We start from the raw sequence: 24,006 nt of genomic DNA on the forward strand, positions 1-24,006 counted from the left end.
TATTTTATAATGAGGAAATGAAGGCCCTGGGTTCTTTGAAATGTATATATTTGGGAAATTCAGGTGAGACTTTCTTTCGTGAGGTGATCTCTTATGCACATAATCTTTTGAAGTCATTTTAAAGTTGCATATGTCAAATATAGTATTCTCTGTGAAATTGTTGGAGAACAGGCACTTTCAGTAGCATAGCAGTATTATTATCAGATTAGAACTACCCACTAGAGTACTGAGGAAAGATAGGAAGTAAAATGGAGAAGGCTGATTAAATACAACTGAGGAATAATCTCCTTTCATCTGTACAAAGAGCTTACACAGCTGTCACATCTGGCTCACTTTAATTTTGGTGCTGAACTAATTACAAGGCAAAGGCATAGACTACTTTTGTGGTGTTCAAAGATGTGCTAATTCTTCACTGAAGTACTCACAGAAAACACACACCCACAAACACACTCATTCACTCACTTACATGCCTGCTTCCAGGCATATTAGCTATCTCTTCTTCAAACCATTTGAACTGAAATTGTATTGTGTAAAGTCATCATGCTTACCCTCTTCTACCTTCAAATATGGAGACTCCTCTTTTTGTAGGCCTTAGTCCCTGACATGGATGTTGAATGTGACTCCATCAGAGTCCTTCTAAGAATCTGAAGGATGTGAAAGACTCTTTTATTCATCTGTCCCAGTTGAGGACTGTAGAGCTCCTAAGGCAATGCTTCTCAAGATTCCTCATGCTGTGACCTTTTAATACAATTCCTCAGGGTGTGCTGATCTCCAACCATAAAATTATGCCATTGATACTTCATAACTATACTTTTTCTACTGCTATGAATTATAATATAAATTTCTGATATGATGGATATCTGATATGTGATCCCCTGTGAAAGGATCATTTGACCCCCAAAGGGGTCATGACCCACAGGTTGAGAACTATTGTCCAAGGGAATCATCAACTTTACAGATCATGAGATTACCATATACAGGACTCTACTCATCTATGCAGTACCACTTCATGACAATACTGGAAATCTAATGGGGGAAGTGACTGGACATGTGATTGGACCCAAATGGTTTTGGACATGAGTTATCCATTCAAGGTTTATGTGTTGAAATCTCAGTTCCATAGGTGGTAGCCAATTATTGAGAACTTACTGCATCATGAAAGCTCACACCTAATTAATCCATTTATAGAAACATAACTGAATGGAATACTATAAAAGGTGTTGTTTTACTTTTTTTTTTTTTTTACATCTTGTAAACCTCTGAGGGTGTTTCCAGAAAGATTTAAATGAAGAGGATGGACCCATCCAGCTTTGAGTAAAACCATTCCATAAAGGTAGAGTTCTGCACTGAAGAAAATTCAGAAAGTGAGCACAACAGTAGTGTTAATTATTCTGTTTCCTGACTGCTGAGATGAGTGACCTCATACTCTCACCTTCCTGCTGTGATAGATGGTTCCCTCAAATTGTGAGCCCAAAAATCCTTCTGTCCATACATTTTTTTGTCACAGAAATAAGAAAAGTAAGTAAAACAGAACTTTGATATTCAGTGGTGGAGTTGCTGCTAAGATAAAGCTGACTATGTGACCTCTGGAACTTGTTTGCAGAGGAACATGGAAAGTTTCAGAACTTCAAGCTAGAGAAGTGCTAGAATGCTTTAACGAGAGCACAATGGACATTTGTAATAGGATATACAGAAAGCAGGATTTCTAGAGAAACATGAACTGTGGGGTTCAAGGAAATGAGGTCTTAGAAGGGAGCAAGTGTCTATTAAGAACTGGAAGAGAATGTCGCTTCCAATCTGAAGTCGATGATCTTTCTAGCAATGCCTGAAAATGTCCACAGTCACTGCCAGCTGCCTGTCTGGCTTCCTCCTCCCACACCTGACTAAGGTTGGCACCTCCCAGGAAGTTGAAGAAGCAAAGGGTATTTCTCAGTAACAAAACCAAAGAGAACCCAGAAGGGACAAAGCCACAGAAACAAACTCGTTCTCCTAAATGAAATCCTCCCCAGGGAAGTGCATGAGCCAGGAGAATCTAGGAATGTTACAGGGATGCAACTTCTAGAAGCGACTTTGCTTGAGGGAGCATGAGGCCAAAGGGACCCCAGCGATGTTCATCTGTTTTCATCAGTAATGAGGCTGACACTCTGACCCTCTAGGTCTGGTGTCTCATTTCAATCAATTCCAAACCTAGACAGGCAGGAAATCTGGACAGTGAGCTGTTTATTTTCAATTTTGAACGTAGGGAAAAAAATATAACCCCACATTGGCTGATATGCTGTTACTTTCACAACGATAGTCTCTAACACACTTTTACTCTAGTTTACTACAATATGTAATAAGAAATGGATATTAAAGAGTATCAAACAATATTATAAAGAAAAAGGGAAAAAAGGGAGAAATAGGATAGGGATCCTTTATCTTACATTTGGGCTAGGATCTATACTGTGTCAATTTCTTGAAAATCTGAGAGAGGTTGAATTCCAAAGTAATGAACTTACACCTCTGTTAAAAGAAATTTTAAGACAGCATAGTGTTCAGGATGTCACATTTTTTTCCCTCATTCTTCTTATTCAGTGAAAGAAAGAAGAAATATGTTCATCTGGACAGTAAAAGGACCATGAGTGACATGGTAATGACCTCTGCAAATCTCAATTTTTAAAAGCAGTGAAATGATAATAATGTCTTCTTGGAAGAAATGATGGTATTAATGCATGGGGACCCAAGTTTGGAGGACAAGCACCCATGTGAGAAATCAGGTGTGGATGTGGGCACTGTTATCCTAGTATTATGTTTGGATATGAGCATCCCTGGAGCTCACTGTCCAGAAGTTTAGTCAGTTGATGACTGCATGGTTCAGTAAAAGATTCTGTCTCAAAAACTAAGATTTAGAGAGCAATAGATAAGGATAGTCAACCTCAACTTGGCCTCTACACACATGTACTCATATGTACAACTACACCTACATGAATATATGCAGACTTGCACATATATTAACATACACAAAACATACACATACACACAGACAGACAGACAGACAGACAGACACACACACACATATTTTCCCATGAAGACAAAACTATTTTTCTTAATAAATCTATTTAACTTAGAAACTTTAAAGAATCTACAGTGACAAAGTGTAGTTACATTTGTATCTCACCATGTTACTGAAAATTCAAACTTTCATGAGAAATAGAATTCATCTTAATTCAAAAATTACTATTGTATGTTTTAAACAAAGAATATTTTCCATTATCACTCAGGCCCAGCAATAGGAGCACTTTTAGTTCTGTGCTAAATAACCTATAGCACGATGTTGCTGTATGTTACATGTATAGATAGCACCTATAAAATGCTCTACAATAATAATTCAGAAAGTATGAAAAGCTGTACATACTAGAAATCCAGTCTCATTGACAGCACCAGGTGCATTGATAAGTGAATCATACTGAGAGGTCAGATCTTGCTTTTTAACCTTCAGCGAGTACTGCTCTAAGTTGATATTTGTCTTGTCATTTATCATAGTAGGACTGGATGCATGTGTTTCAATAAGCAGCTCTTCATTTCTGACTTAGGATTCATTCCTCCTAGAATTGACAATTGCCTAGTTGTTTGATTTCCTCAATACTTTACTTCCATTATTATTTTTTTTCAAAGACTTTAACTGTATTAATTAGGGTTGGGTTACTTTTTCTATTTTTAGAGAGTTTTTCCTTTTGTGGTCCCAATTTTTATAGGGAATCATCATTGTTCCTTAAAAAAAATTGTAAGCTATAAAAGATTTAAAAAATAGGATTATCTTAGCTTTTGTTGCAAGAAAATATCTTGGATTCATCCACATCTTTTACAAATCTTATTTATGTGTAAAATTTAGGTCTCCTTTTGGGATATGGGCACTTGCAGGTTGCCCATGCCCCAGTGTGTAGCCTGCCTCATGTGCATATAGCAACTAATAATAAAAAAGAGACCATGAAGTTGGGAGGGAAATTAATGGGTTAATTAGAAGAATTTTGAGGGAAGTCGTGTGGATGTGTTATGATCAAAATACTTTGAATAAATAACATGTTTTTTTTAAAAGTAAAAAGCTTACTAAAAATAAATGAGCTTAGTGTAAGTGGAAAACAAATTTCTTGAGAGAATAATCCCTTCTTTCATGGTAATGGATAGTTTTATTTTTGTTTTGTGGTTTTTAGCAAATAAATGGTTAATATAGCTCAGGAAAATCAACAAACGGATGTAAACATCATAATGTATTTCTCAAAACTGCAACTGAACAATTCTATCAGAGGGTAGCCTGTAATTTTCCCTACAGAGGAAAAATTACATGGCTAGGTCTCCTGCAGTCACCAGAGAAGCAAAGCATCAACCCTACAAGGCTTTGGGCTTGGACTTTGGTTCCTAGATGTGTAAAACAGCTAATTTCTATTATCTGAAGTGACTCAGTTTGTGACAATGTATTTTGAGAAACCTAGGAAATTATCACCTTTGAATACAACGTGGTTTCCTTCTCCTTTCAGAGTATCTAAGATTTTCATTCTTTGTTTTCTGATCACTATTTCTGACCAGAGGGCAACTGGAATTTCTACACCACTTTCTTTGTCAGATGTCTTCTGTCCTTCTTGTGGTACTAAGGTTTTCCTTTTCTAAGCAGTGTTCCTCTGACATTCTACTGAGTTCCTTCCATTTGTATTACTAAGCATTTTCTGAGCTCATTGGATCAGTAGATTTATTTTTTTTACTAGGTTAGTGAAATACCCAGTTTTTTGTTCTATGAAAGTTTTGCTAAGCTATTCACTATCCTGTTTTTGCTGCTACTCCCAATATAGTATAGTACAATGTTTCAAGTACCTCAGAGGCCTTTCTTTTTCATTTTAAAAGTATATTTTCAGTCTTTTGTTTTAGTAATCTCTATTCACATACCTCTTTCTGACCCTTCAATTCTCAGTATCTAATGCATTTTTAGGCACTCTGTGAATTCTTTCTTTCAAAGTTATGACTTTCATTTCAAAAGTTTCCATTCAAAAAAGTCAATTTTTTTTATCTCAATTCCCCTTTGTTTTCTCATTCTAGCTTCTTAGTGTCTTAGAGTATATTTACAAAAGCTTATTTTAAATTAGTTTTTTGCTAATTCTAGTAATGAAACCTATAGCTTGCATATAATACATGCTTCTGATATCATCCACTGGTGTGAACCCGATCACATAGAGTCTGTGGGAACATAAACTTTATTTATTCCCTGGGAGGAAGGAATGCCTCTGTGTGCTAAGGGAATGCTGGGGCAAGATGGTTCTTTCCCTAGCTTAGTTCATTTAAGGATATTGTACAAACAGACCTATTTGGTCTTGAGATTTTATGCCCCCCTGAGCATATTTGGTGATACTAATGAGAACTATTCTTTGTATTTATCATTGCATCTTTGTCCTGCTTTGAATTCTAAGCTATACTGAAATAAAAACTACAGCTACATCCATTGAAAGGTTGTTGAGTACTACTACCTAGAGTACCACGATTCTGTTGAATCTCAAACTGACTTCAATTCCATTGCACCCATCACTGGTGGGTTGTCATGGAAGCCATCTTGGTGTGCTTTTCCTACTTACAATACCCAGTTGCCTAATTCTTTGACTACCTGTCATATTTAATATTTTATTTTAAGCATTGTTGATGTATTTCAGGTATACTGAATTTTGTTGTCTGCAAAGAACTTTTGGAACACAGTTAAATAATCATGAATTGTATTGATAAGATCATGCATTGGTTTATTTTGTTTGAGAGAGTATATTTTATGTTTTATTTGCACATAATATTTAATCAATTAGTATATAATTCTAACTGTTATTTAGAAGGTTTCTGAGATCTCTGAGAGTAGCCTCTCTACCATACCTGAACTTCTTGGATATACCTTTTACCATCTCTACTATTGTGTTTCATGTAGACAGCTAGCTGTGACAGCCAGATGTTGTTAGAACCCTCCTGAGAACAAATAATCATTGATAGATATAGAGATGGAATATTCACCCCGCTATGTGGGCTAGCTCACTTTTCCAACATCACTTCCCTGTCCATAATCCTTTGCATTAAATCAGTAAAGTATCTGTATTGCTCTAACATATTTTACTCTTAACCTATATGTATAGAACTTAAGCGAGAGGGAACTATTAACTTCTAAAAGCATTAAACAAGAAACTTATTCTGTGTCACCTCATCATACAGACAAAATTGGAAGCAGTAAGGCTGGGAATGTAATAACACTTGAGCAGATGTGAGAAGAACTAAGGTCACTTTCCCTATAAGATCAGAACAGCATGTTAGTCCAGGATTCCTTCAATGTACAGACATATTTGTGGCAGTCCTGCCACTGCCCATAAGGAAAACAAAATTTTCAGGGCTCTCCTGGTGTTCCCAACTTAATTTCAACAAAGTATACCCATCTGGAGACATCCTTGAGGCAATGTTCTTCCTGCCTCATTACAGCTGCATCAGCACATCAGCATCCTGGGACTGCCCTGCCTGCCCCTCTCTTTTCTGCCAGAGCAACTTATAGCCAATTAAATCCACTGTAGCTCAGCTCTGAGGCCAGCCATTGCTCCCTCATTGCTTTTCAATAGCTTGAGATCTAGTCAGCTGAAAAACCAAACTGATAACCAGGCAGGAATCATCACTAGAGTGAGAAATTATTGAAGAAGTTCACACAACACTGGAAGCAACCTCGATGGAATGTGGCTCTAGATGTACAATGAGTCTTTTTAGAACCCACTTGAGAGCAACCACAGCTTACTATGTGAGGATAATCTGTTTGTGTCTCAAATACTGGGACTCAAGAGTGACATTAAGCTGCTTCACATCAACTCCTTCTGTCCTTGCTGGCTTGTGCCATCATTCTTTACATGTTTGTTTCAGCAACTGAAAGAAAAAGAACAGTCTCAGTGCAAACATAAGAAACTTCATTGCACCATCTCAATTTAGCCATCAGCTTTGCACTCCTTCATCCTTCAGTTGCTGCTTCTCATAAATCCTCATTAATTATATATATATTTCCAAATAATGAGCTGGTTATCTAAAGCCTGTCTATCCCAATGTCCTACATTGACCACTCAGAGAATGACAGAGGTAGAAGAAATGTTGGGAATTATCAAGTCTAAGACTTCCATTTTATAGTTTTTTTTAATAAGAAATCAATGCAATTATATAAAAGACCAGTAATATAAGTGGTCTACTTAGGACATGACTTGGGTGAGGCGCATGAGGTACTCACACAAAACCTAAGACATGAGCTAGAAATACTAATCAAGACTGCTAGAGCTTGAATGTTAGCCACAAGAAGGCTAAAGTAGGAAGATCATCAATTGATGCCAACCTGGACAACTAAGTGATACTGTCTCAAAAATATATTTTTTGAGGTTTTTTAATTTTTCCCTTTTATTTTTTTCCCTTTTTTCCCCATTACATTTTGTTTTATTTGGGGTTTGTGTGCAGGGGCAGAGGGAGGATGCAAAGGGACAAAATGAATGGGATCAAGATACTTTGTATAAAAGACATATAGAAAAACCTCCCAAAGTCCTCTTCCAGTGATACACTTCTTCCAACAAGAACACACATCCTCAGCCTCCCGAATCAGTACTACTAACTAGGAACTAAGTTCTCAATGTCCAAGACACCAGGAAGGGGGCCATTGAACTCACATGACTACATGTAAAGCATCCTGTCTCTATATCTTTACCTGACTTTTCTCCTCATAATATCAAAATTTAAAGGTACTGTTTAGGTATTAATTTCTAAAGAGTACAGTCAATACAAAACATTCCATAATGAATTAAATATTAATATTTTCAATAAAGACAGGATCCATTAGGGCCAGGATTAGATTAAAAGAGCTTTGGTAAGGGATGTTCACATGTGAGCTGGATCTTGGATGCTGCTTTTGCTTAAAATGTTGGTATTTTGTACATAATGGATTTAAACACATTTTTATTTATAATACTTCTCATTTACATTATTGACATTTCTGAATCCTTTTTCGTTTTCTTCTGTGCTGAGAATCATGCTTACCATTCCTTATGTGTATCTCTCATACTGACTCTGAATGTCTCTGTATAGCAATATACATTGCCTGTCACTTCCTCTTGAATCTTATTTTAAATTTCCCAATTCAAGCTTTACTGATCCAAAAACTTTCATCATTCTTATTGCTCTTAGAGCTATTTGTTTACTTGAATATTAGTTATGGAGATGTCTATATGCATTGTGACTAGCTTATTGAGCCTTATCTCTCGACAGTTCCTGGCTGTCCCTACTTCTCTGGCCATGGATACTTGGAAGCTGGAAATCTCCTGTTCTCCAGTAATGTCACATAAAAAAGAAATTGAATTGCCCTTCTGAAAGGGCATGGGTTAAAGATACAGAAAACCGAACAGAAAGAGTAAAATGTGAGTTAGAACTCATCTTTTCCATACCCGTTATATTCTATTGTAATTAATGTAACTCCCTAGTCCAGGTCTCAGTAGCAGTACCTGAAGTCTATCTCCAAACTGCAGGATCTGTAGGCTGCCCACTGATCTTGATTTTTGGATGCCCTAAAATCTTAACTACTAGAAAATAACAGTTCACTCATAAACTTGAGATCCTAGCAAATCATTTTTGTTTAGTGACCTAGATTTCATATTTTACTTCTGTCACCATTTCAAGAAATATTTCTACTTTTCAAATATAGGTTCTCCTACTTTTAAGTTTTTTTGTGATGAATTCTGTTCAATTTTTTACTTAGGAATTAAGGATTTCTTGGTATGTGGCAGTTTCTCCTTAATAGTGTGTGTGTGTGTGTGTGTGTGTGTGTGTGTGTGTGTGTGTGTGTGTGAGAGAGAGAGAGAGAGAGAGAGAGAGAGAGAGAGAGAGAGAGAGAGAGATCAACTGTGTTAAAGAATGAAGAAAATTGATGATCATGTAAAATAAGCATCTTCAAGGGAAATTGATCTTGAAAATGACTAGACCATGGCCTTTCCATTGCATTTTTTTTTACATGTCGATCTCAGTTCCCTCTACCTCTCTCCCTCTTACCCTCTCTCCCCCCTCACATGCACCCTGACCACCCTCCCATCCCATCCCCCCACCCCAATTCCACATGTAGGTCTATACTATCCAGGTGGGGTCATATAATTCAGTTATGTCATTTGAAGTAGGGACTAGGACTTCTCTCCTGTCTCTAGATTAAGGCAGTATCCCTCCATGGTGGATGTGTCTGCAAGGTCCTTTTGTGCACCAGGGATACATCCTGGTTCCCCTGTCTGAGGTCTTTTAGACTACTCAGTCCTTCTAGCTGAGACCCATATTCAGGGGGTCTGAGTCAGTCTCATGCTGGATTCCCAGCCATCAGTCTGGGGGCCCTTTAGCTCCTCCTTGTTCAGGTCAGCTGTCTCTATGTGTTTCTGCAACCTGGGATTGTCTTCCCTCTCTGCATCTGGATTCTAATTCGACTCAGTGTTTTAAATTTTAAATTTGAGAAAAGATTGTTTTACATGTCAGTTCCAGGTCCCTCACCTTACCCTCCTTCCCTGTACCCAACCCCCATCCCGTCCCCTTTTTGCTCCCCAGGAAAGGTGAGGCCTTTCATGGGGGATCTTCAAAGTTTGTCATATCATTTAGAACATTGCCTAGGGCCTCCTCCATATGTCTAGGTTGAAATAGTATCCCTCCATGTGGAATGGGATCCCAAAATCCACTTGTATAGTAGGAATAAATACTGGTCCACTACCAGAGGCCCCATAGAATGCCCAGTTTTCCTAAATAACAGCCACGTGCAGGGGGTCTGGGTCAGTCCTATGTTGATTTCCCAGCTATCATACTAGGGTCCGTGAGCTCCCCCTTGTTCAGGTCAGCTGTTTCTGAATGAAGGTTCTAGGGCATTAAAGGTAGCCTCTCTACTATTGCTTAGATTGTTAGTTGTGGTCATTCTTGTAGATCTCTGGACATTTCTCTAATGCCAGATTTCTCTTTAAATCTATATGGCTCCCTCTATTATGGAATCTCATTTCCTGCTCTCCTCTTTCCCTGACACAATCTTCCTGTTCCCTCATGTTCTCTTCTCCTCTCTTTATCCTAACTCCCTCTCCCCTCCCGGTGAGCTCCCAATTTGTTCAGGAGATCTTGCCTGTTTCCTTGATGGGAGATGTCATTCTGTAAATATGTTTCCTGTATTGGTTAATGAATAAAAAAGCAAGACAGAAAGGACTAGGAAACAAAGAGGATTTGAGGAAGTAGCAGTGAGGAGTCAGCATGTAGAGACTTGAGAGAACAGAGGTGTGATCCCTCTCTCCAGTAAGATAAGATGTGGAAATATTTAGGTTAATAGAAATGGATTAATATTTAAGACACAGCTAGTCAACAAGAAATGCTAATAACAGGTCAACAGCTTTGTATCTAGTGCAGTGTCTCAGTGTGTTATTTGGGGCAGGGAAAACACTTGTAACATTTCCCCTTCTGTGGGACACCATGTATGACTCTCTTGGGGTTCTCCTTGTATCCTAGATTTTCTGCTGGTGTGAATTGTAGGCTAGTGATCCTTTTCTCTATGTCTAAAATCCATATATGAGTGAGTACATACCATGTTTTTCTTTTTTTGTTACTGGAGTACATCACTCAGGATAGTTTCTTCAAGTTCCATCCATTTGCCTGTGAATTTCAAGATTCCATAGTTTTTTTGTTTTTGTTTTTCATTTCACTGAGTTGTATTCCATTGTGTAAATGTACTACCACATTTTATCCATCCATTCTTCAGTTGAGGGGCATTTAGTTTGCTTCCAGATTCTGGCTATTATAATGCTGCTATGAACATAGTTTAGCATATGCCCTTGTTGTATGAATGTACATCCTTTGGTATATGCCCAAAAGTGGAATTGCTGGGTCTTGTGGTAGATTGATACTCATTTTCCTGAAGAACCACTATGCTGATTTCCAAAGTGGCTGTAAGAGTTTGCACTCCCACCAGCAATGGAGGAATGTTCCCCTTTCTCCATACACTCTCCAGCATAAACTGTCTTTATATTTTTGATTTGGGCCTTTCTGACATGAGTAAGAGTTGTTTTGATTTGCATTTCCCTGCTGGCTAAGGATATTGAGCACTTTCTTAAGTGTCTTTCAGACATTTTAGATTTCTCTATTGAAAATTCTCTATTTAGTTCTGTACCCCACTTTTTAATAGGATTATTTGGTGTTCAGTTACAAGCTTCTTGAGTTCTTTGTATATTTTAGAAATCAGTCCTCTGTCAGATGTGGGGATAGTGAGTATTTTTTCCCATTCTGTGGGCTGAGTTTTTGTCTTGTTGACTGCGTGTGTCCTTTGCTTTACAAGAGCTTTTCAATTTCAGGAAGTCCCATTTGTTAATTGTTGATCTCAGTGTCTGTGCTACTGGTGTTATGTTCAGGAAGCAATCTCCTGTACCAATTAGTTCAAGGGCACCTCCCACTTTCTCTTCTAAGTGGTTCAGCATAGCTGATTTATGTTGAGGTTATTGATTGATTTGGACTTGAGTTTTATGCATGGCAATAGACATGGGTCTATCTGCACTTTTCTACACAGCATAATCCAGATATGCCAGTACCATTTGTTGAAGATGTTTTCCTCTTTCCATTGTATAATTTTAGCTTCTTTGTAAAAAAAAAATGAGGTATTTGTAGGTGTGTAGGTTAATATCAAGGTTTTCAGTTTGATTCTATTTGTCTTTTTTGTGCAAATAATCAAGCTATTTTCAGGACTATAGTGCTAGAATAGAGCCTGAAGTTAGGGATGGTGATGCCTCCAGAAGTACCTTTAATGTACATGGTTATTTTTTGCTATCCTGTGTGTTTTGTTTTTCTATAAAGTTGTCCACTTAAATTTTTTATTTGCTACTGTAAATATGATTTAAATTAGCTTTTTTCTATTCCATTATCCCCAATGCTTCATCTTAAAACATACACCAAAATATTCAAAAGGCATTTAGCAATTTCCTCAAAGTATTTTCACAGATATTGCTGAAACAAGAGCAAGTATGTAATATGATGGAAAGAAGTACAAAGTGTAAGGTCAATAGGAGGAAGGGGAGTGCTTTCCTGAAATTCATTGATCTGTAGTATCAGTTGCTTTAATGGAGGCTAAATAATAGGATCAAACACAAGAGTATATACCAAATACATGGATTACATGAACGTTTATCCTTTACCCACTCTTCAATTGGCTCAAATATCTTTGCTAATTTTTTGGACAATTGGTGGATAACATGGATCTTTATCCTCTGCTCATTCTTCAATTGGCTCAAATATCTTTGCTTATTTTTTAGACAAGTGAAGTCTCTCTGCAGGAAATTACGTTGTTGTGTAACACAGCTACACACTCATCCATACTGCTTTGTCCAGTTTATTGTTTTCCTGGCTATATTTTCTTAGTTTAAAAAGTGATATATTGAGCCTGTGTTGGTGACACATGCCTTTAATCACAGCACTTGGGAGACAGATGCAGGTGGATCTCTGTGAGTTTAAGGCCAGCCTACAGAGCGAGTTCCAGGACAGGCTACAAAGCAATACAGAGAAACCCTGTATGGAAAAAAGTGATTGAAAGAAACTATAGAACAAGATCATTTCCTTCTCTTGTAGTGTAATGTGTATTAACACTGCTAGAAGCATTTCTTTTCTTATGCTTGAAGCTGGCTTACCACCTTGATTCCTATATTCTATTCTATAGAGAAGAGGAATAGAAATGTTCATAGACAAGAGCTTACTTTCAAAGACACACACCATGGAGTGTTTTCATTATGCCTGTTCATGTTTCCTTGGTACAAACTTCATCATTCCAACCCTAGAAATAATTGAAGCTGGAAATATTAGCTGCTAGATGACTTCAGGTTTCTGTTGATGTAATGACACACTATGACCAAAAACAACTTGGGGATGAAAGGGTTTAATTATTTGGCATATAGTTCTGCATTGTAGTTCATCACTGAAAGAAGTCAGAATAAGAACTCAAACAGGGTAGGAACATGAAGGCAGATGCTGATTCATAGGCCATAGAAATTTGCTGTTTACTGGTTTGCTCTCCATGGCTTGCCCAGCTTGATTTCTTATAGAACCTAGGACCACCAGCCCAGGGATGGGATCACCCATAATGAGCTGAGCTCTCCACCATCAATCACTAATTAAGAAAATTCCCCACAGGCTTGCTTATAGCTAGATCTTACAGAAGTATTTTCTCAGTTTAGGATTCCCACTTTCTGATGACTCTAGCTTGTTTGAAGTTGACATAAAACTAGCCAGTACAATAGGTATCTAGAAAAGCCTTAAACGTTCTGGTATTATATTGTGCTCTTTTGTTTGTTTGTTTGTTTTTATTTTTGGTGTGGCAAAAGGAGAAAAGATTTGAAGGAGAAAAGATTTGTTTTTTCTTATTGTTTTGAACGGGAACATCATGGTGGACAATGACAGTGGCAACTTTAGGTTGCTACGTCATATTCAGGTAGATATTGTCTGCTGAATTTTGTTTATTTTCTACTTTCTTCCATTTTATTGTTCAAATCTAGACTTCTGCCCACTGCTGGATCACATTCAGTTAATATTCTAAGTACTTTTTGATCTGTGCTAAGAGAAGAGAATTTTGCATGAGTGTCAATTAGCAGTTGCCAACAGTGTATACTACACTCTACCTTGTAATGCAAAATGGCTAAAACCAATAAGGGTCTACAATCATTATATTTATAACATGAAAGAAAATTTTAAAGATTCAAAGGGGGAAAATATCAACCAATGTCAGCTGTGAGAAGTATAGAGATAGTCTTCTCCATACTTTACTGCTATGAGTTCTAAACCACTAGGAGAATACATAATAAGCAGAATTAAATCTAATGATATACAATTCATTAACTCTATTACAGGAAAATTATCTTGGAGAGTTTACCTTTATTTTTAGGCATTAAGAAATTTCAGGGCAAGAATGGTTACCCATTCAGTAAGAGGAATACCTGAACTGCTAACAGTTCAGGGGCTTTGCCCTGTAAAGACTTTTAATTTATGAGACCAGAGAGAAAAGGTAGGTAACATCATATCTTTGAAAAAAAAAAAAAAAGGTAAAAGAAAGAAACTTCAAAGAAGTCACTTTATTGCTTATTTTTCCAACATGTTACATAATTTCCTTGTTGAAAAACTGTGTGAGACAGGGAGAGAGTAAGTAATGACACATCAATAAAACTCCTACCATCTGAACAAAACATCATCAAGAAATAGAGTACATTTCCAGACCATCACCTTCCTGCACTTTTTATTCCTGTACTGAATTGTGCAAAACCACTTCATTGATAAATACCCCAGGGTATCATCAGCTTCTTTGTACATGTAGACTGTCTGCTGCCTTTTAAGATTGCTATTCTTCACTGTCATAATGATGTTTTCAAAATCTACTACCAGTTATTTAGAGAGTATCCTGGTAGTACTCATGAATGCTGTAGAGTTTGACCAAGACAGTTTTGAAATCGATTCCCTGCTCCCATTCCCCAACAAAAACTAACACAAAAAGCCCACCATATTCTTTAGTTAATTTTCAGACCACTGTTGCCAACTGTAATATAAGAAGTTATTTTGTTCAGTAGAGTCAAACATAGGTTCTTCAGCTATTATAGTAATATGAAGATAAGATTAAATTTCCTTTAGTTTCCAATGTTTCTAAACACAGTATGAAAAATAAAGTTCAAAACATCAGTCTACTTGTAGGTGAAAGTCTCGTGACTTTAAATGTCAAGAGAATTAAATTTAAAATTAAGTTCAGTGACTTTTGCCATTTTATCTCCAAGTTCATATCCAGATTAATTTCAGCTAGAGCTATTATCCCTACATGGCTGGAGTTATGATTCTTTCAGTAGCTGAATCACAGAAGTCTCCCACTGGAAATGTTTGAGTCCTACAGGACCACAGAAGTTCAATTTTCTCAATACAATTCTCCTATATTGAATTTTTTTTTTGAGAAATCCAAAGAGGACATAGAATATGTATGTATGATCTATCACATATGGGAAATTTTGAAAGTGATCTAATCTTCAACCCCTTGAGACGTTATTGTAGATAAAATTATTTTCTTAATGTTGCCAAGGATTTCAATGGAGACTAAGAGAAATCTCCATGAAATAGAGACATAGACAAAAGCTTTAATTGCTTCAGCTTAGACACAAAGCCAGGAATCTGGTGACTTGACCAAACTCTATGATTTATGTTTTTGAAACTCAATAGGAAAGTATTAATCTTGGCATTGCTAATTTGTTATGGGAGAGGAAGGAAAGTCTCTGGAAAAACTATCTTTCTTAAGTGAAACAAAGGTGTTTTTTGCACATTTACTAATGCAGTTTTGTGGTACCATGGACATAAAGGAACTGATCTTTTCTGTCTGGTCTTTTCTCTCCCATTTCTTCCCCACTTTAATCCCTCTGTGTCTATTCTTCAGTTCATATATGGCAATGAACTACATCTAGTGCTACTGCACCAGCACCTTAAGAGCCAAAGACTTTGGAAATGGTCAACAATGAACTTGGGGTATTGTAAGCCAAATGTAAGAAGTATGGTTTTTCCTCCCACCTGGTCTTGTCCCGTCGCCGCGCCATCCCTAAATAACACACTGAGACTCTGTATTAATTAGATATAATTCTGTTGGCCAGGTACTTGTTTCTTATTGGCTAGCTCTGTATTAAGTATTAACCCATTTATGCTGATCTATGTATTTCTCTTACCGGGAAGCCGGCTGGCATACTGCTTTCTCCAGACTCTCCATCTTCATTCCTCCTTACTACTTCCTATTTCCTCCTTGTCTCCTAGTCACTCCTATCTTCCTTTCCTATTGGCCAACAGTGCTTTATTATTAACCAGTATGAGAAACATATATACATAATGACATCTCTCTTCATCTCCTCTTTTCTGTCTAAATAAAAAAGAAGGGTTTTAACCTTAACATAGCAAAATATATCACATAACAGATATCAAATAAGAATCACAGTTAACAATATTTAGTCCATTAACATTTAGTAAGATTTAAGAACATACTCCATCATTTATTCTATTTTATTGAGTCTAAAGTCCTATATGCACCTTATCTTTAATCCCAAGGAAAACTATAACCATAACTATCTGTTTTCAACTCCTTCAAAGACCACAGAAGGATAATATATAAACTCTAGAAATGACAGAGACAACTCACTGCCTGATCACCCGAAGTTCTTTTCTAATCTTCCATCTTCAGCCCATAGGCCATAGTGTGTCTGGCAGACTCTTCAGCAAAGCAGGAAACTTTAAACTGTCTTCTTGTATTGGCAGCTTGTCCGTCACTTTCCTCTGTGTCCTGCACACTGTCTGGCAGACTCTTCCATGAAGCAGGAACTCTGTAGCAATGTCCATCTTGAATCAGCAGTCACATTTCTGTGGGTCCTGCATGTGCAGTTTATACAGCATAAAGTCAAACAGTCCAGACAAGAGCAGTACCTTGTCCAAATGGCTAGTCTTGCCATATTGGAAGTAATTTTATAATGCATTTCTTCGATGTCCTTCTTCTATCTTCCTTTCTGGTTCAGGTGGTGTTGTCAGGAGCGTTTATGTCTCAATGTCAAGAAAAACCCTAAACCATTTTAAATGCCATATTCTGTAGGTCTTTGAAAGGTTTGAAGAATGCCTATTCATCTCAAATACATCTCTGTATATCTAGAAAACCTAACTAACTTAACTATAAGTTTTGACTATTATAGGTAACTATTTATAATCTCCATTAAATTATACATTATATTTCTAAATGAGCTATAAAAACACAATACCTAAATAAGAGGAGAAATATACATATGACAAAATTGAACTTAAATTTGTATCATTAAATGAAAATCCATTTCAAAACAAAGTATTCATATCTATACCATAATTCCCTTTTTACCTTTAAAAAGAGATCGGTTGTGGTCATTAATCATTTATAACCAACCCCATTTAAATGAAAACAAACATTTATAAACAATATTTGGGAACTTGGGTGTCGTTCTTTCCAAACTACTTCCTACTGGTGCTGTCATGGGGGATCCTAAGAAGATGCAGAAATCCTGGCTGTAATCTGCAAGGCTGCCTTGTTCAAGCTGTTTTGAATGTTGGATCACCAGGAACACTGTTTCAAGGGGTCTGGCTTGCTCAAACCACATTAGTCTGGAAGGAATCCACAGCTTTTTATTTTCTGTGGAAACAAATAGAAATCCTTTCCCCCAGTAACTTGTCCTTAGACTTAAATTTTTGAGTCAATGCATTTTTAAAATATATAAATTGAATTAATCCAGCAGCATTTGTTTTAACAATTGTTGTTATTGCTTGCAGCTGGCTTGTGCTTGTTGAAGTTGGTCTCTGTTTTCAGCCGTGCCGTGTTAGTACTATGGAGCTGGCTCTATTATGCACTCTGTGAGACCAGAAATTCTTGTTGAAAAATGGCAAGGCATGGTACTCTCCCCACCAGATTACAGAGTGATACACGCTTAGTGAAATGTCACAATATTATCTGTGTTTCAGATCATCTCCCAGGGACCATCTGAACAGATTTCTCTCAAGTTCTACTGCTACTTGCACTGTCCAATGTCCAGTGATAGCTTTGTAGAATATAGCCCCGGAGCCCATGGCACCTCAACAATATTGCTGCCTAAACAAGACTTACAACAATAGACATGCTAACATCGAAAGGAGAACACGTGCAGGTCCTTGCCAATAGACTAAGAACTAGAAGCAACTAAGGAATGCAGAGAGTGAGAGAAATAGTCTTCCCTAGGGAAGACACTGCTAATTGGCTATCCAATACTAAGCAGTCAGCCTTAACATCACATAATACAATTAACACTAAACAGACTATGCAGGTCATATTTATACATGTCACCATGACAATTAAAGATAAAGAGGCTGTGATTTCTAGCAGGAGCAAGATGAGTTCAATGGAGGAATTGGAAAACAGAAAAAGAAGGGAGAAATTATGTAATTAATTTTAATTAAAAGTATAAACCAAGGGAAAAATTCAGATTTTGGATTGTTTTCATATGTCATGGCACATACTAGTTGCTCATATAAAATAATTATGTGTATTAAAGCTGATTAACTTATAGCATTTTATAATGGCAAAATTCCATTTCTTATTCCCTTAAGTCTAACTCCATCTGCCAATCTTGAAAGAGTTTAACACTAACCAAGCATATGTAAACATCTCATAATTTGGTTATCAAACACCCACCTTGTGAAAATCCAAGTCCTCGGATATTTAGGCATTTTTTTTCCCTCTAAATTTGGCTACAATATATGTTTAGCAATTCTCTTGAACAATAACATTACAGTAACATGACAATAATATTCCGTTGTGTTAACTTCTGTGCCCTCAACCCTCTGCACAGTGGAACAGAACATTATCAACTGGGACAGGGCCCGGAGTCATCCAAACTAGGAACTAAAAATAGTTCTTCAGCAAAGTGATACTCAACTTTTCTCTATTATGGCATCTTAACAGATTGTGTTTACTTGAAATATTGAAATTAATAAATAGTGTATCAGAGTTAGATCAGGCTGTGGGCTATCCCACCATCTATCTGAGTGGGTATCCATTGGTGTGGTGTGCTCTTCCCAGTCAGTATTTGCATGTGTATTAAGACAGTTCTGATTGTCACAGTTCAAAGACAGGATGCTGTCAAGTAGAGGCCAGAGAAGCTTCTGGGCATCCTTCAGTTCACAGAATGAACTATAAAAACCTTTCACCACATAACTAACTAAATAAACAAATAAATAACATGCTGAAGTTGTAGGTATAATTCCACATGTCTGTCCTCAGGTCAAGGGAACATAACAAATGTGAGTTGGTGAGACAGCTGTTAATGCATAAATGATGCTTAAATTTCTTGGATACCTTTTTAGTTAAATAAATCATTTACAAACCTTAATGGTTATTCTGCTGCAACATATGTCTTTGAAATCTGAATTAGTCCATGTGTGATTATAAACAGAGGGCTGGTGCCAGAGAAATATAGCATAAACATATTTTCTTATGTGATCTTTACTTTTTCTAGATCATTAGTGTTTTATGCCACCAAGTAGTCAAAGCAGAACCCTGAAGGAGGGCTCCCACCAGCTGTATAATGGACCCAATTCTCCTTTTCATTTTTCATCAAATCTGCAAGGCTTCTATGTTGTACTTTGTGACTTCTACCCTCTTAAACCAGAGTTTATTTCCACATTCCATGAATCATGAATGGCTTCATGATGTGATTCAGCCACCATGGAAAGCAGCAATAATGGGGAAAATGTTCCAAATCTAGATGTTGAATAACTGTCACAGCTCTCCTTGTCTGTGGTGATTCTGTGTCATTACCATGACAAAGGCATGACTCACTTAAATTGAGAACAGCTATGCTCAACCCAGTTAAGTAAAGGCACTAAGCTGTCTTAGGTGATATATCTTAGCACTATTTGCTGTTATGCAGTGCATGCAACTTTTTTTCCTGCATGCTCTGTAATTTTAGTGTATATTATTATGTGTAAAAACTGATTTCAGTGTGATATTTTCCAGCCTTATGTTGTGCTTTGATTGTATCTGCTCTCCCAACTGTCCTCCTACACCCTCTTACTCTTTCTCTTCCCCAAACCCTCATATTTTTATGCTACATTATTTGTGTTTTGTTTGTAAGTTCTAATTTCTACATATTAGAGGGGAAAAAAAGTTTGTTTCTGCATGTCCTGTTTATTTCACTTAACCAAATAACCTCCAGTCCTCTTCATCCTTTCAAAAATGACGTTTTCATAATTTATGGGTCCATAATATTTTAACTGTGCATATATGACACATTTTCTTTTGTTTATCCATCTATTTATGAGCATTTATACTAATTCCACATTTTTTTGTTTCCACAAAGAGTCACAATAAACATGGATGTGTTAGTATCTCTTCTATTTTTTGTAGGTACATACCCAGGAGTAGAACAGTGACATAGCTAAATCATTTGCTAGGGTTTTGTGTTTTGTTGTTGTTGTTTTGTTTTGTTCTGTTTGTTTTGAGAACCTCCACACTGCAGTTTATAGAGGCTGTACTAACTTATGTTCCTACCAAACCAATAAAACATATGGGTTCTTTTCACCCTCCATGCTCACCATCATTCAGTACTCTACTCTTTTCTTTTAGTTTTGACTACAGTCATTCTGAATGGCATGAGTTGTAGTTTTGAGGAAATTTTCCTATTCCTGGCAATGTGTTTTGGAAAATGACTTTTGATCACCTGTTCATTGGTGTACTTAATTTTGTTTTCCTCGGCTGAGATCTATGCATACACTGGATGTTAGTCTCCTGTCCTGTGGATATATGAAACCAATTTCCTGCTAATTATAAGTTTCCTCTTTGCACTGCAGATTATTCCCTTTTCTGGGTGGATTTTTCTTTTTAATTTCATACAATCTATTTGCTCAGATTGAGCATGTTCATTTCTATGTCTTCATTCTAGTCCATTGGTCTGTGCATCTGTGCTAATACCATTTTGTTATTTTTACTATGGTTATACAGTGTAGCTTGAAACCTGGTGTGGTGATGTGGATTGCTCTTGCCCTCTCTGTACACATTGCTTTGATTATTTGGAATTTTTTGTTTACCCATATGAATTTTAGGACTTTCCCCCTGATCTGTTAAGAATGTCATTGCTACTTTAATAGTGACTGCACTTACTTTGCAAAGTATTTTTGGAAATATAGCTAATTTATTAATTTCCATAAAATAATAATAGGTGGTATTTCCATGTTTTTAAATTCCTTAAAGAAGTCAGACCTTATATTTAACACAAGAAATTTGTACTTATTACATATGAATACAAATGTTTTAACTTTGTTTATATTTTATTTAAAAAACATCATAGCAACTTGAAATATACACCCCCACCAATACCACCAAATTGACAACCTTACTCTTGAGTTTTTACACACCACTTATATAATGCAAGTTTTCTTTTACAGGGTATGTTAATTTACCATGAATAGAAATGGCTGTATATTATGCCTCACCTACTTCTAATTTTTTGAACTTAAATTAAAATTCATTTTATGTATACAGTTGTTTTTCTTACATGTATGTCTGCACATTAGTTGTACGGCTGGTATCCTTGGAGGCTGGAAGAGAGCACTGAATCTCCTGGAACTGGAGTTGTGATGATTGTTAGCTGTCATATGGTGGCTGGAATGAAACTGGGACATCTGGAAGAGAAGACAGAGCTCTTAAGTGCTGAGCCATTTATCCACTCTGATAATTAATTTTAATTACTAATTTGCTTAGACAAAAGTTCAGCACACTCTGAAAAATTGAAGAATCATCTGTATTGAAGGGTAAAAGATGTTTACTAGTTCTTGTGTGCCTTTATCTGTATGTATTACATGAACATTTGTGAATGTGTGAGAAATTTAAATCATTAGAGTAGTGCTACAGTTATGATTGTAGTGATATCTTCCCAGGTAGTTGAGTACTCTTTATTCAAGTTATTTTAAATAACAATAATGGTAAAGAGCATTGGCAAAAATTTTCACATTAGTAAGAATATTTTTTATCTACAGTCTTATCTTTGTCCTTGTGGCAACTCTGACAGTTGGATACTAGTTTTATTATAACTTGAAAGATTATAATTGTATCTATTTAAGGTAAATACAATGATAGGACAGCAACATATATATGCATTGTGGAATTATTAAATCAGGCTAGTATTGTGAGATGGGTGATAAATTCAATCTACAAATAATTTCCATATTTATTGTATAATATACTCCAGTCAAATCTTGTAAAGTGTGTAGTTATTTTGGTCTTTACAGACAAGTTAGTTACTTAGATAACATTCCTGACTGAGAATAATCAATAGGGACTAATGTGAATGTTTTATGAATAAAATTTTGTTTTTCTAACTAAGATGCCATTATTGTTTTATTGTCCCATTTTTCAAAAAAAAATTTACTGAAATATTTAAGTTCCTGAAAAGAGGAAAGACGTAAAGCTGCCATAAATACAACAATTTCACTGTAGGGATTGCCTGTGATATTTACATTTTCTCTTAAAGTGATGAAAGATGAAGAATACAGTATTTTGTTTGTGATTATCTACCCCATGCTCTAGATGTTTCCACTATAATTGGCACCAGGCATTGTTTTCTATGGTTTCAGTTTTATGCAGTCCATATCACAGTCAAATTTTACATAAAATGGGAATTAGCTAAGGAGAAAAATCTATACATATGGAGGTATATTCTGATTCAGATTTGGGCCTCATATAATTTCATTAAGATCCTGATATAGGAGATGATACCCGTTGGCATATACAGTTGTTTTCAACATGTCAAATTCTATAGCTTACCATTTCAGCAGTTGTGACATTTTTGTGGAAACAATTTCACACATAGCAATGGTTTCTGGTCATCTTGGAAGACCCATGTTAATTGTTTCATGTCAGCATCTTGTAACTTACATGATATCTTTTTAAGTCATTGGTTTTAAGTATTTATCATGGTCACTAGCCTTTAAATGTTAGTCTTCAGGGAAATTTAAGTGACTAGACAACATGTATCACCATGAAGTGTCAGCTCTGCCCTAGCTGGGAATCAAAGCATTCTCCACATAATTGTTTTGTCCTGAATTAAAGAAAAATAAAGAAAACAGATAATATTATTTTTAGAGCAGATAGTAAAGGACCATATTGTTTTGAAATTTTATGTATTCTTCCCAAAGCAAAAGGGTAAAACACAACAGGAACAAAGAATTAAGTAGCCCAGACTCAAAGCTGTCTTTTCTCTCACTGTATCTATGAAGTAGTTTCTAACACTATTTAATAATGGATTTGCTTTTGCTCATTTCTGTGGACCTGTTTACTTAGAATTAGTATTTTTTTTCTCTGTACAGGGTATCTTCTGTTCTTATAAAACATCTGTGAGGCCCCCATAAGCAGGGAAGATTTCAGCATGACAAGGTCTAGTCCTATTTGGGATTATCTGGCCTATAGAAAGCTATGGATTTGAGGTTTAACACAAAACAAACAAAAGAGTAGAAAATGCAAAGAATAAACAAAAACTGAGATTGGGAATCAGATAAATATAAAGTTATGTTTCTGGCATTAACAGAGAAAAACTGTTACTGTGAGAACCAATATCTTTAAGCCTCAGTTTCTTTGAACATTAGAGGATTACCTCATAGGACTTGGGAACATCAAATCTAATGATGCTGGTAGCACTTATTACAATGCCGGGCAAACAGTAAGTGCTAGCTTTTGTCATTATTGCAATAATCACAATCTTTACCCATTTCCTTTTTTTCTTATTATTCATGCCTGGTCCCCTTTTTGGAATTTAAATATTTTAGTATATTAATTGCAGTAATATTTCCTTATTATTTTTGCACTATTTCTTGGCAAAGAGTGGTGTTTCAGAGTTACTTAAAATATGATCCCTTGAGATGGTATATGAGAAACATGGCAGACTCTAAAATTCAAATGTTATGCCTTGCAATCCAAGACCTTTAGGACTCACTTTCTAGGGAACAATTCTTAAAGAAGAAATAAGAGAATGTTGGAAGCAAGGTCTAAATTTGTCTAAGCTTTGATTTGCTCTAGAGCAAAGCCCTTGTCAGAGTGCATAGGCTTTTTTTTTTTCAGGAAATTATTCTGAGTAAGGGATATGAAGGTGTTGAATACTAGAAGGCAAATGACAAATATAATATATTGGCAGGCTGATATCTTTAAACGAAAGGACCCTAGAAGGGCTTTAGATAAAAATCTTTGGCCTTCTCTGTTCTCCTTTGTCTTCTAAGGCTTTTCTAGAACTCCTCAAAAAGTAGATAATGAAACTATTCCTCTCCTGCAAAACTAGTCATAGAACCTGGAGAAGTGTCTGTCCTTTTCCTAGAAATAGATGACAGACCATCTATTGAGAGAGTGCACAGGGGAGGAAAGTGGTGCGCAGAGGCTAAAGGGCTCTGAAAAAACAGGCCTTCTTGAATGCATGCCAT

Source organism: Phodopus roborovskii, unplaced genomic scaffold (assembly GCF_943737965.1).
Source record: "Phodopus roborovskii unplaced genomic scaffold, PHOROB, whole genome shotgun sequence".
Classification (NCBI taxonomy): Eukaryota; Metazoa; Chordata; class Mammalia; order Rodentia; family Cricetidae; genus Phodopus; species Phodopus roborovskii.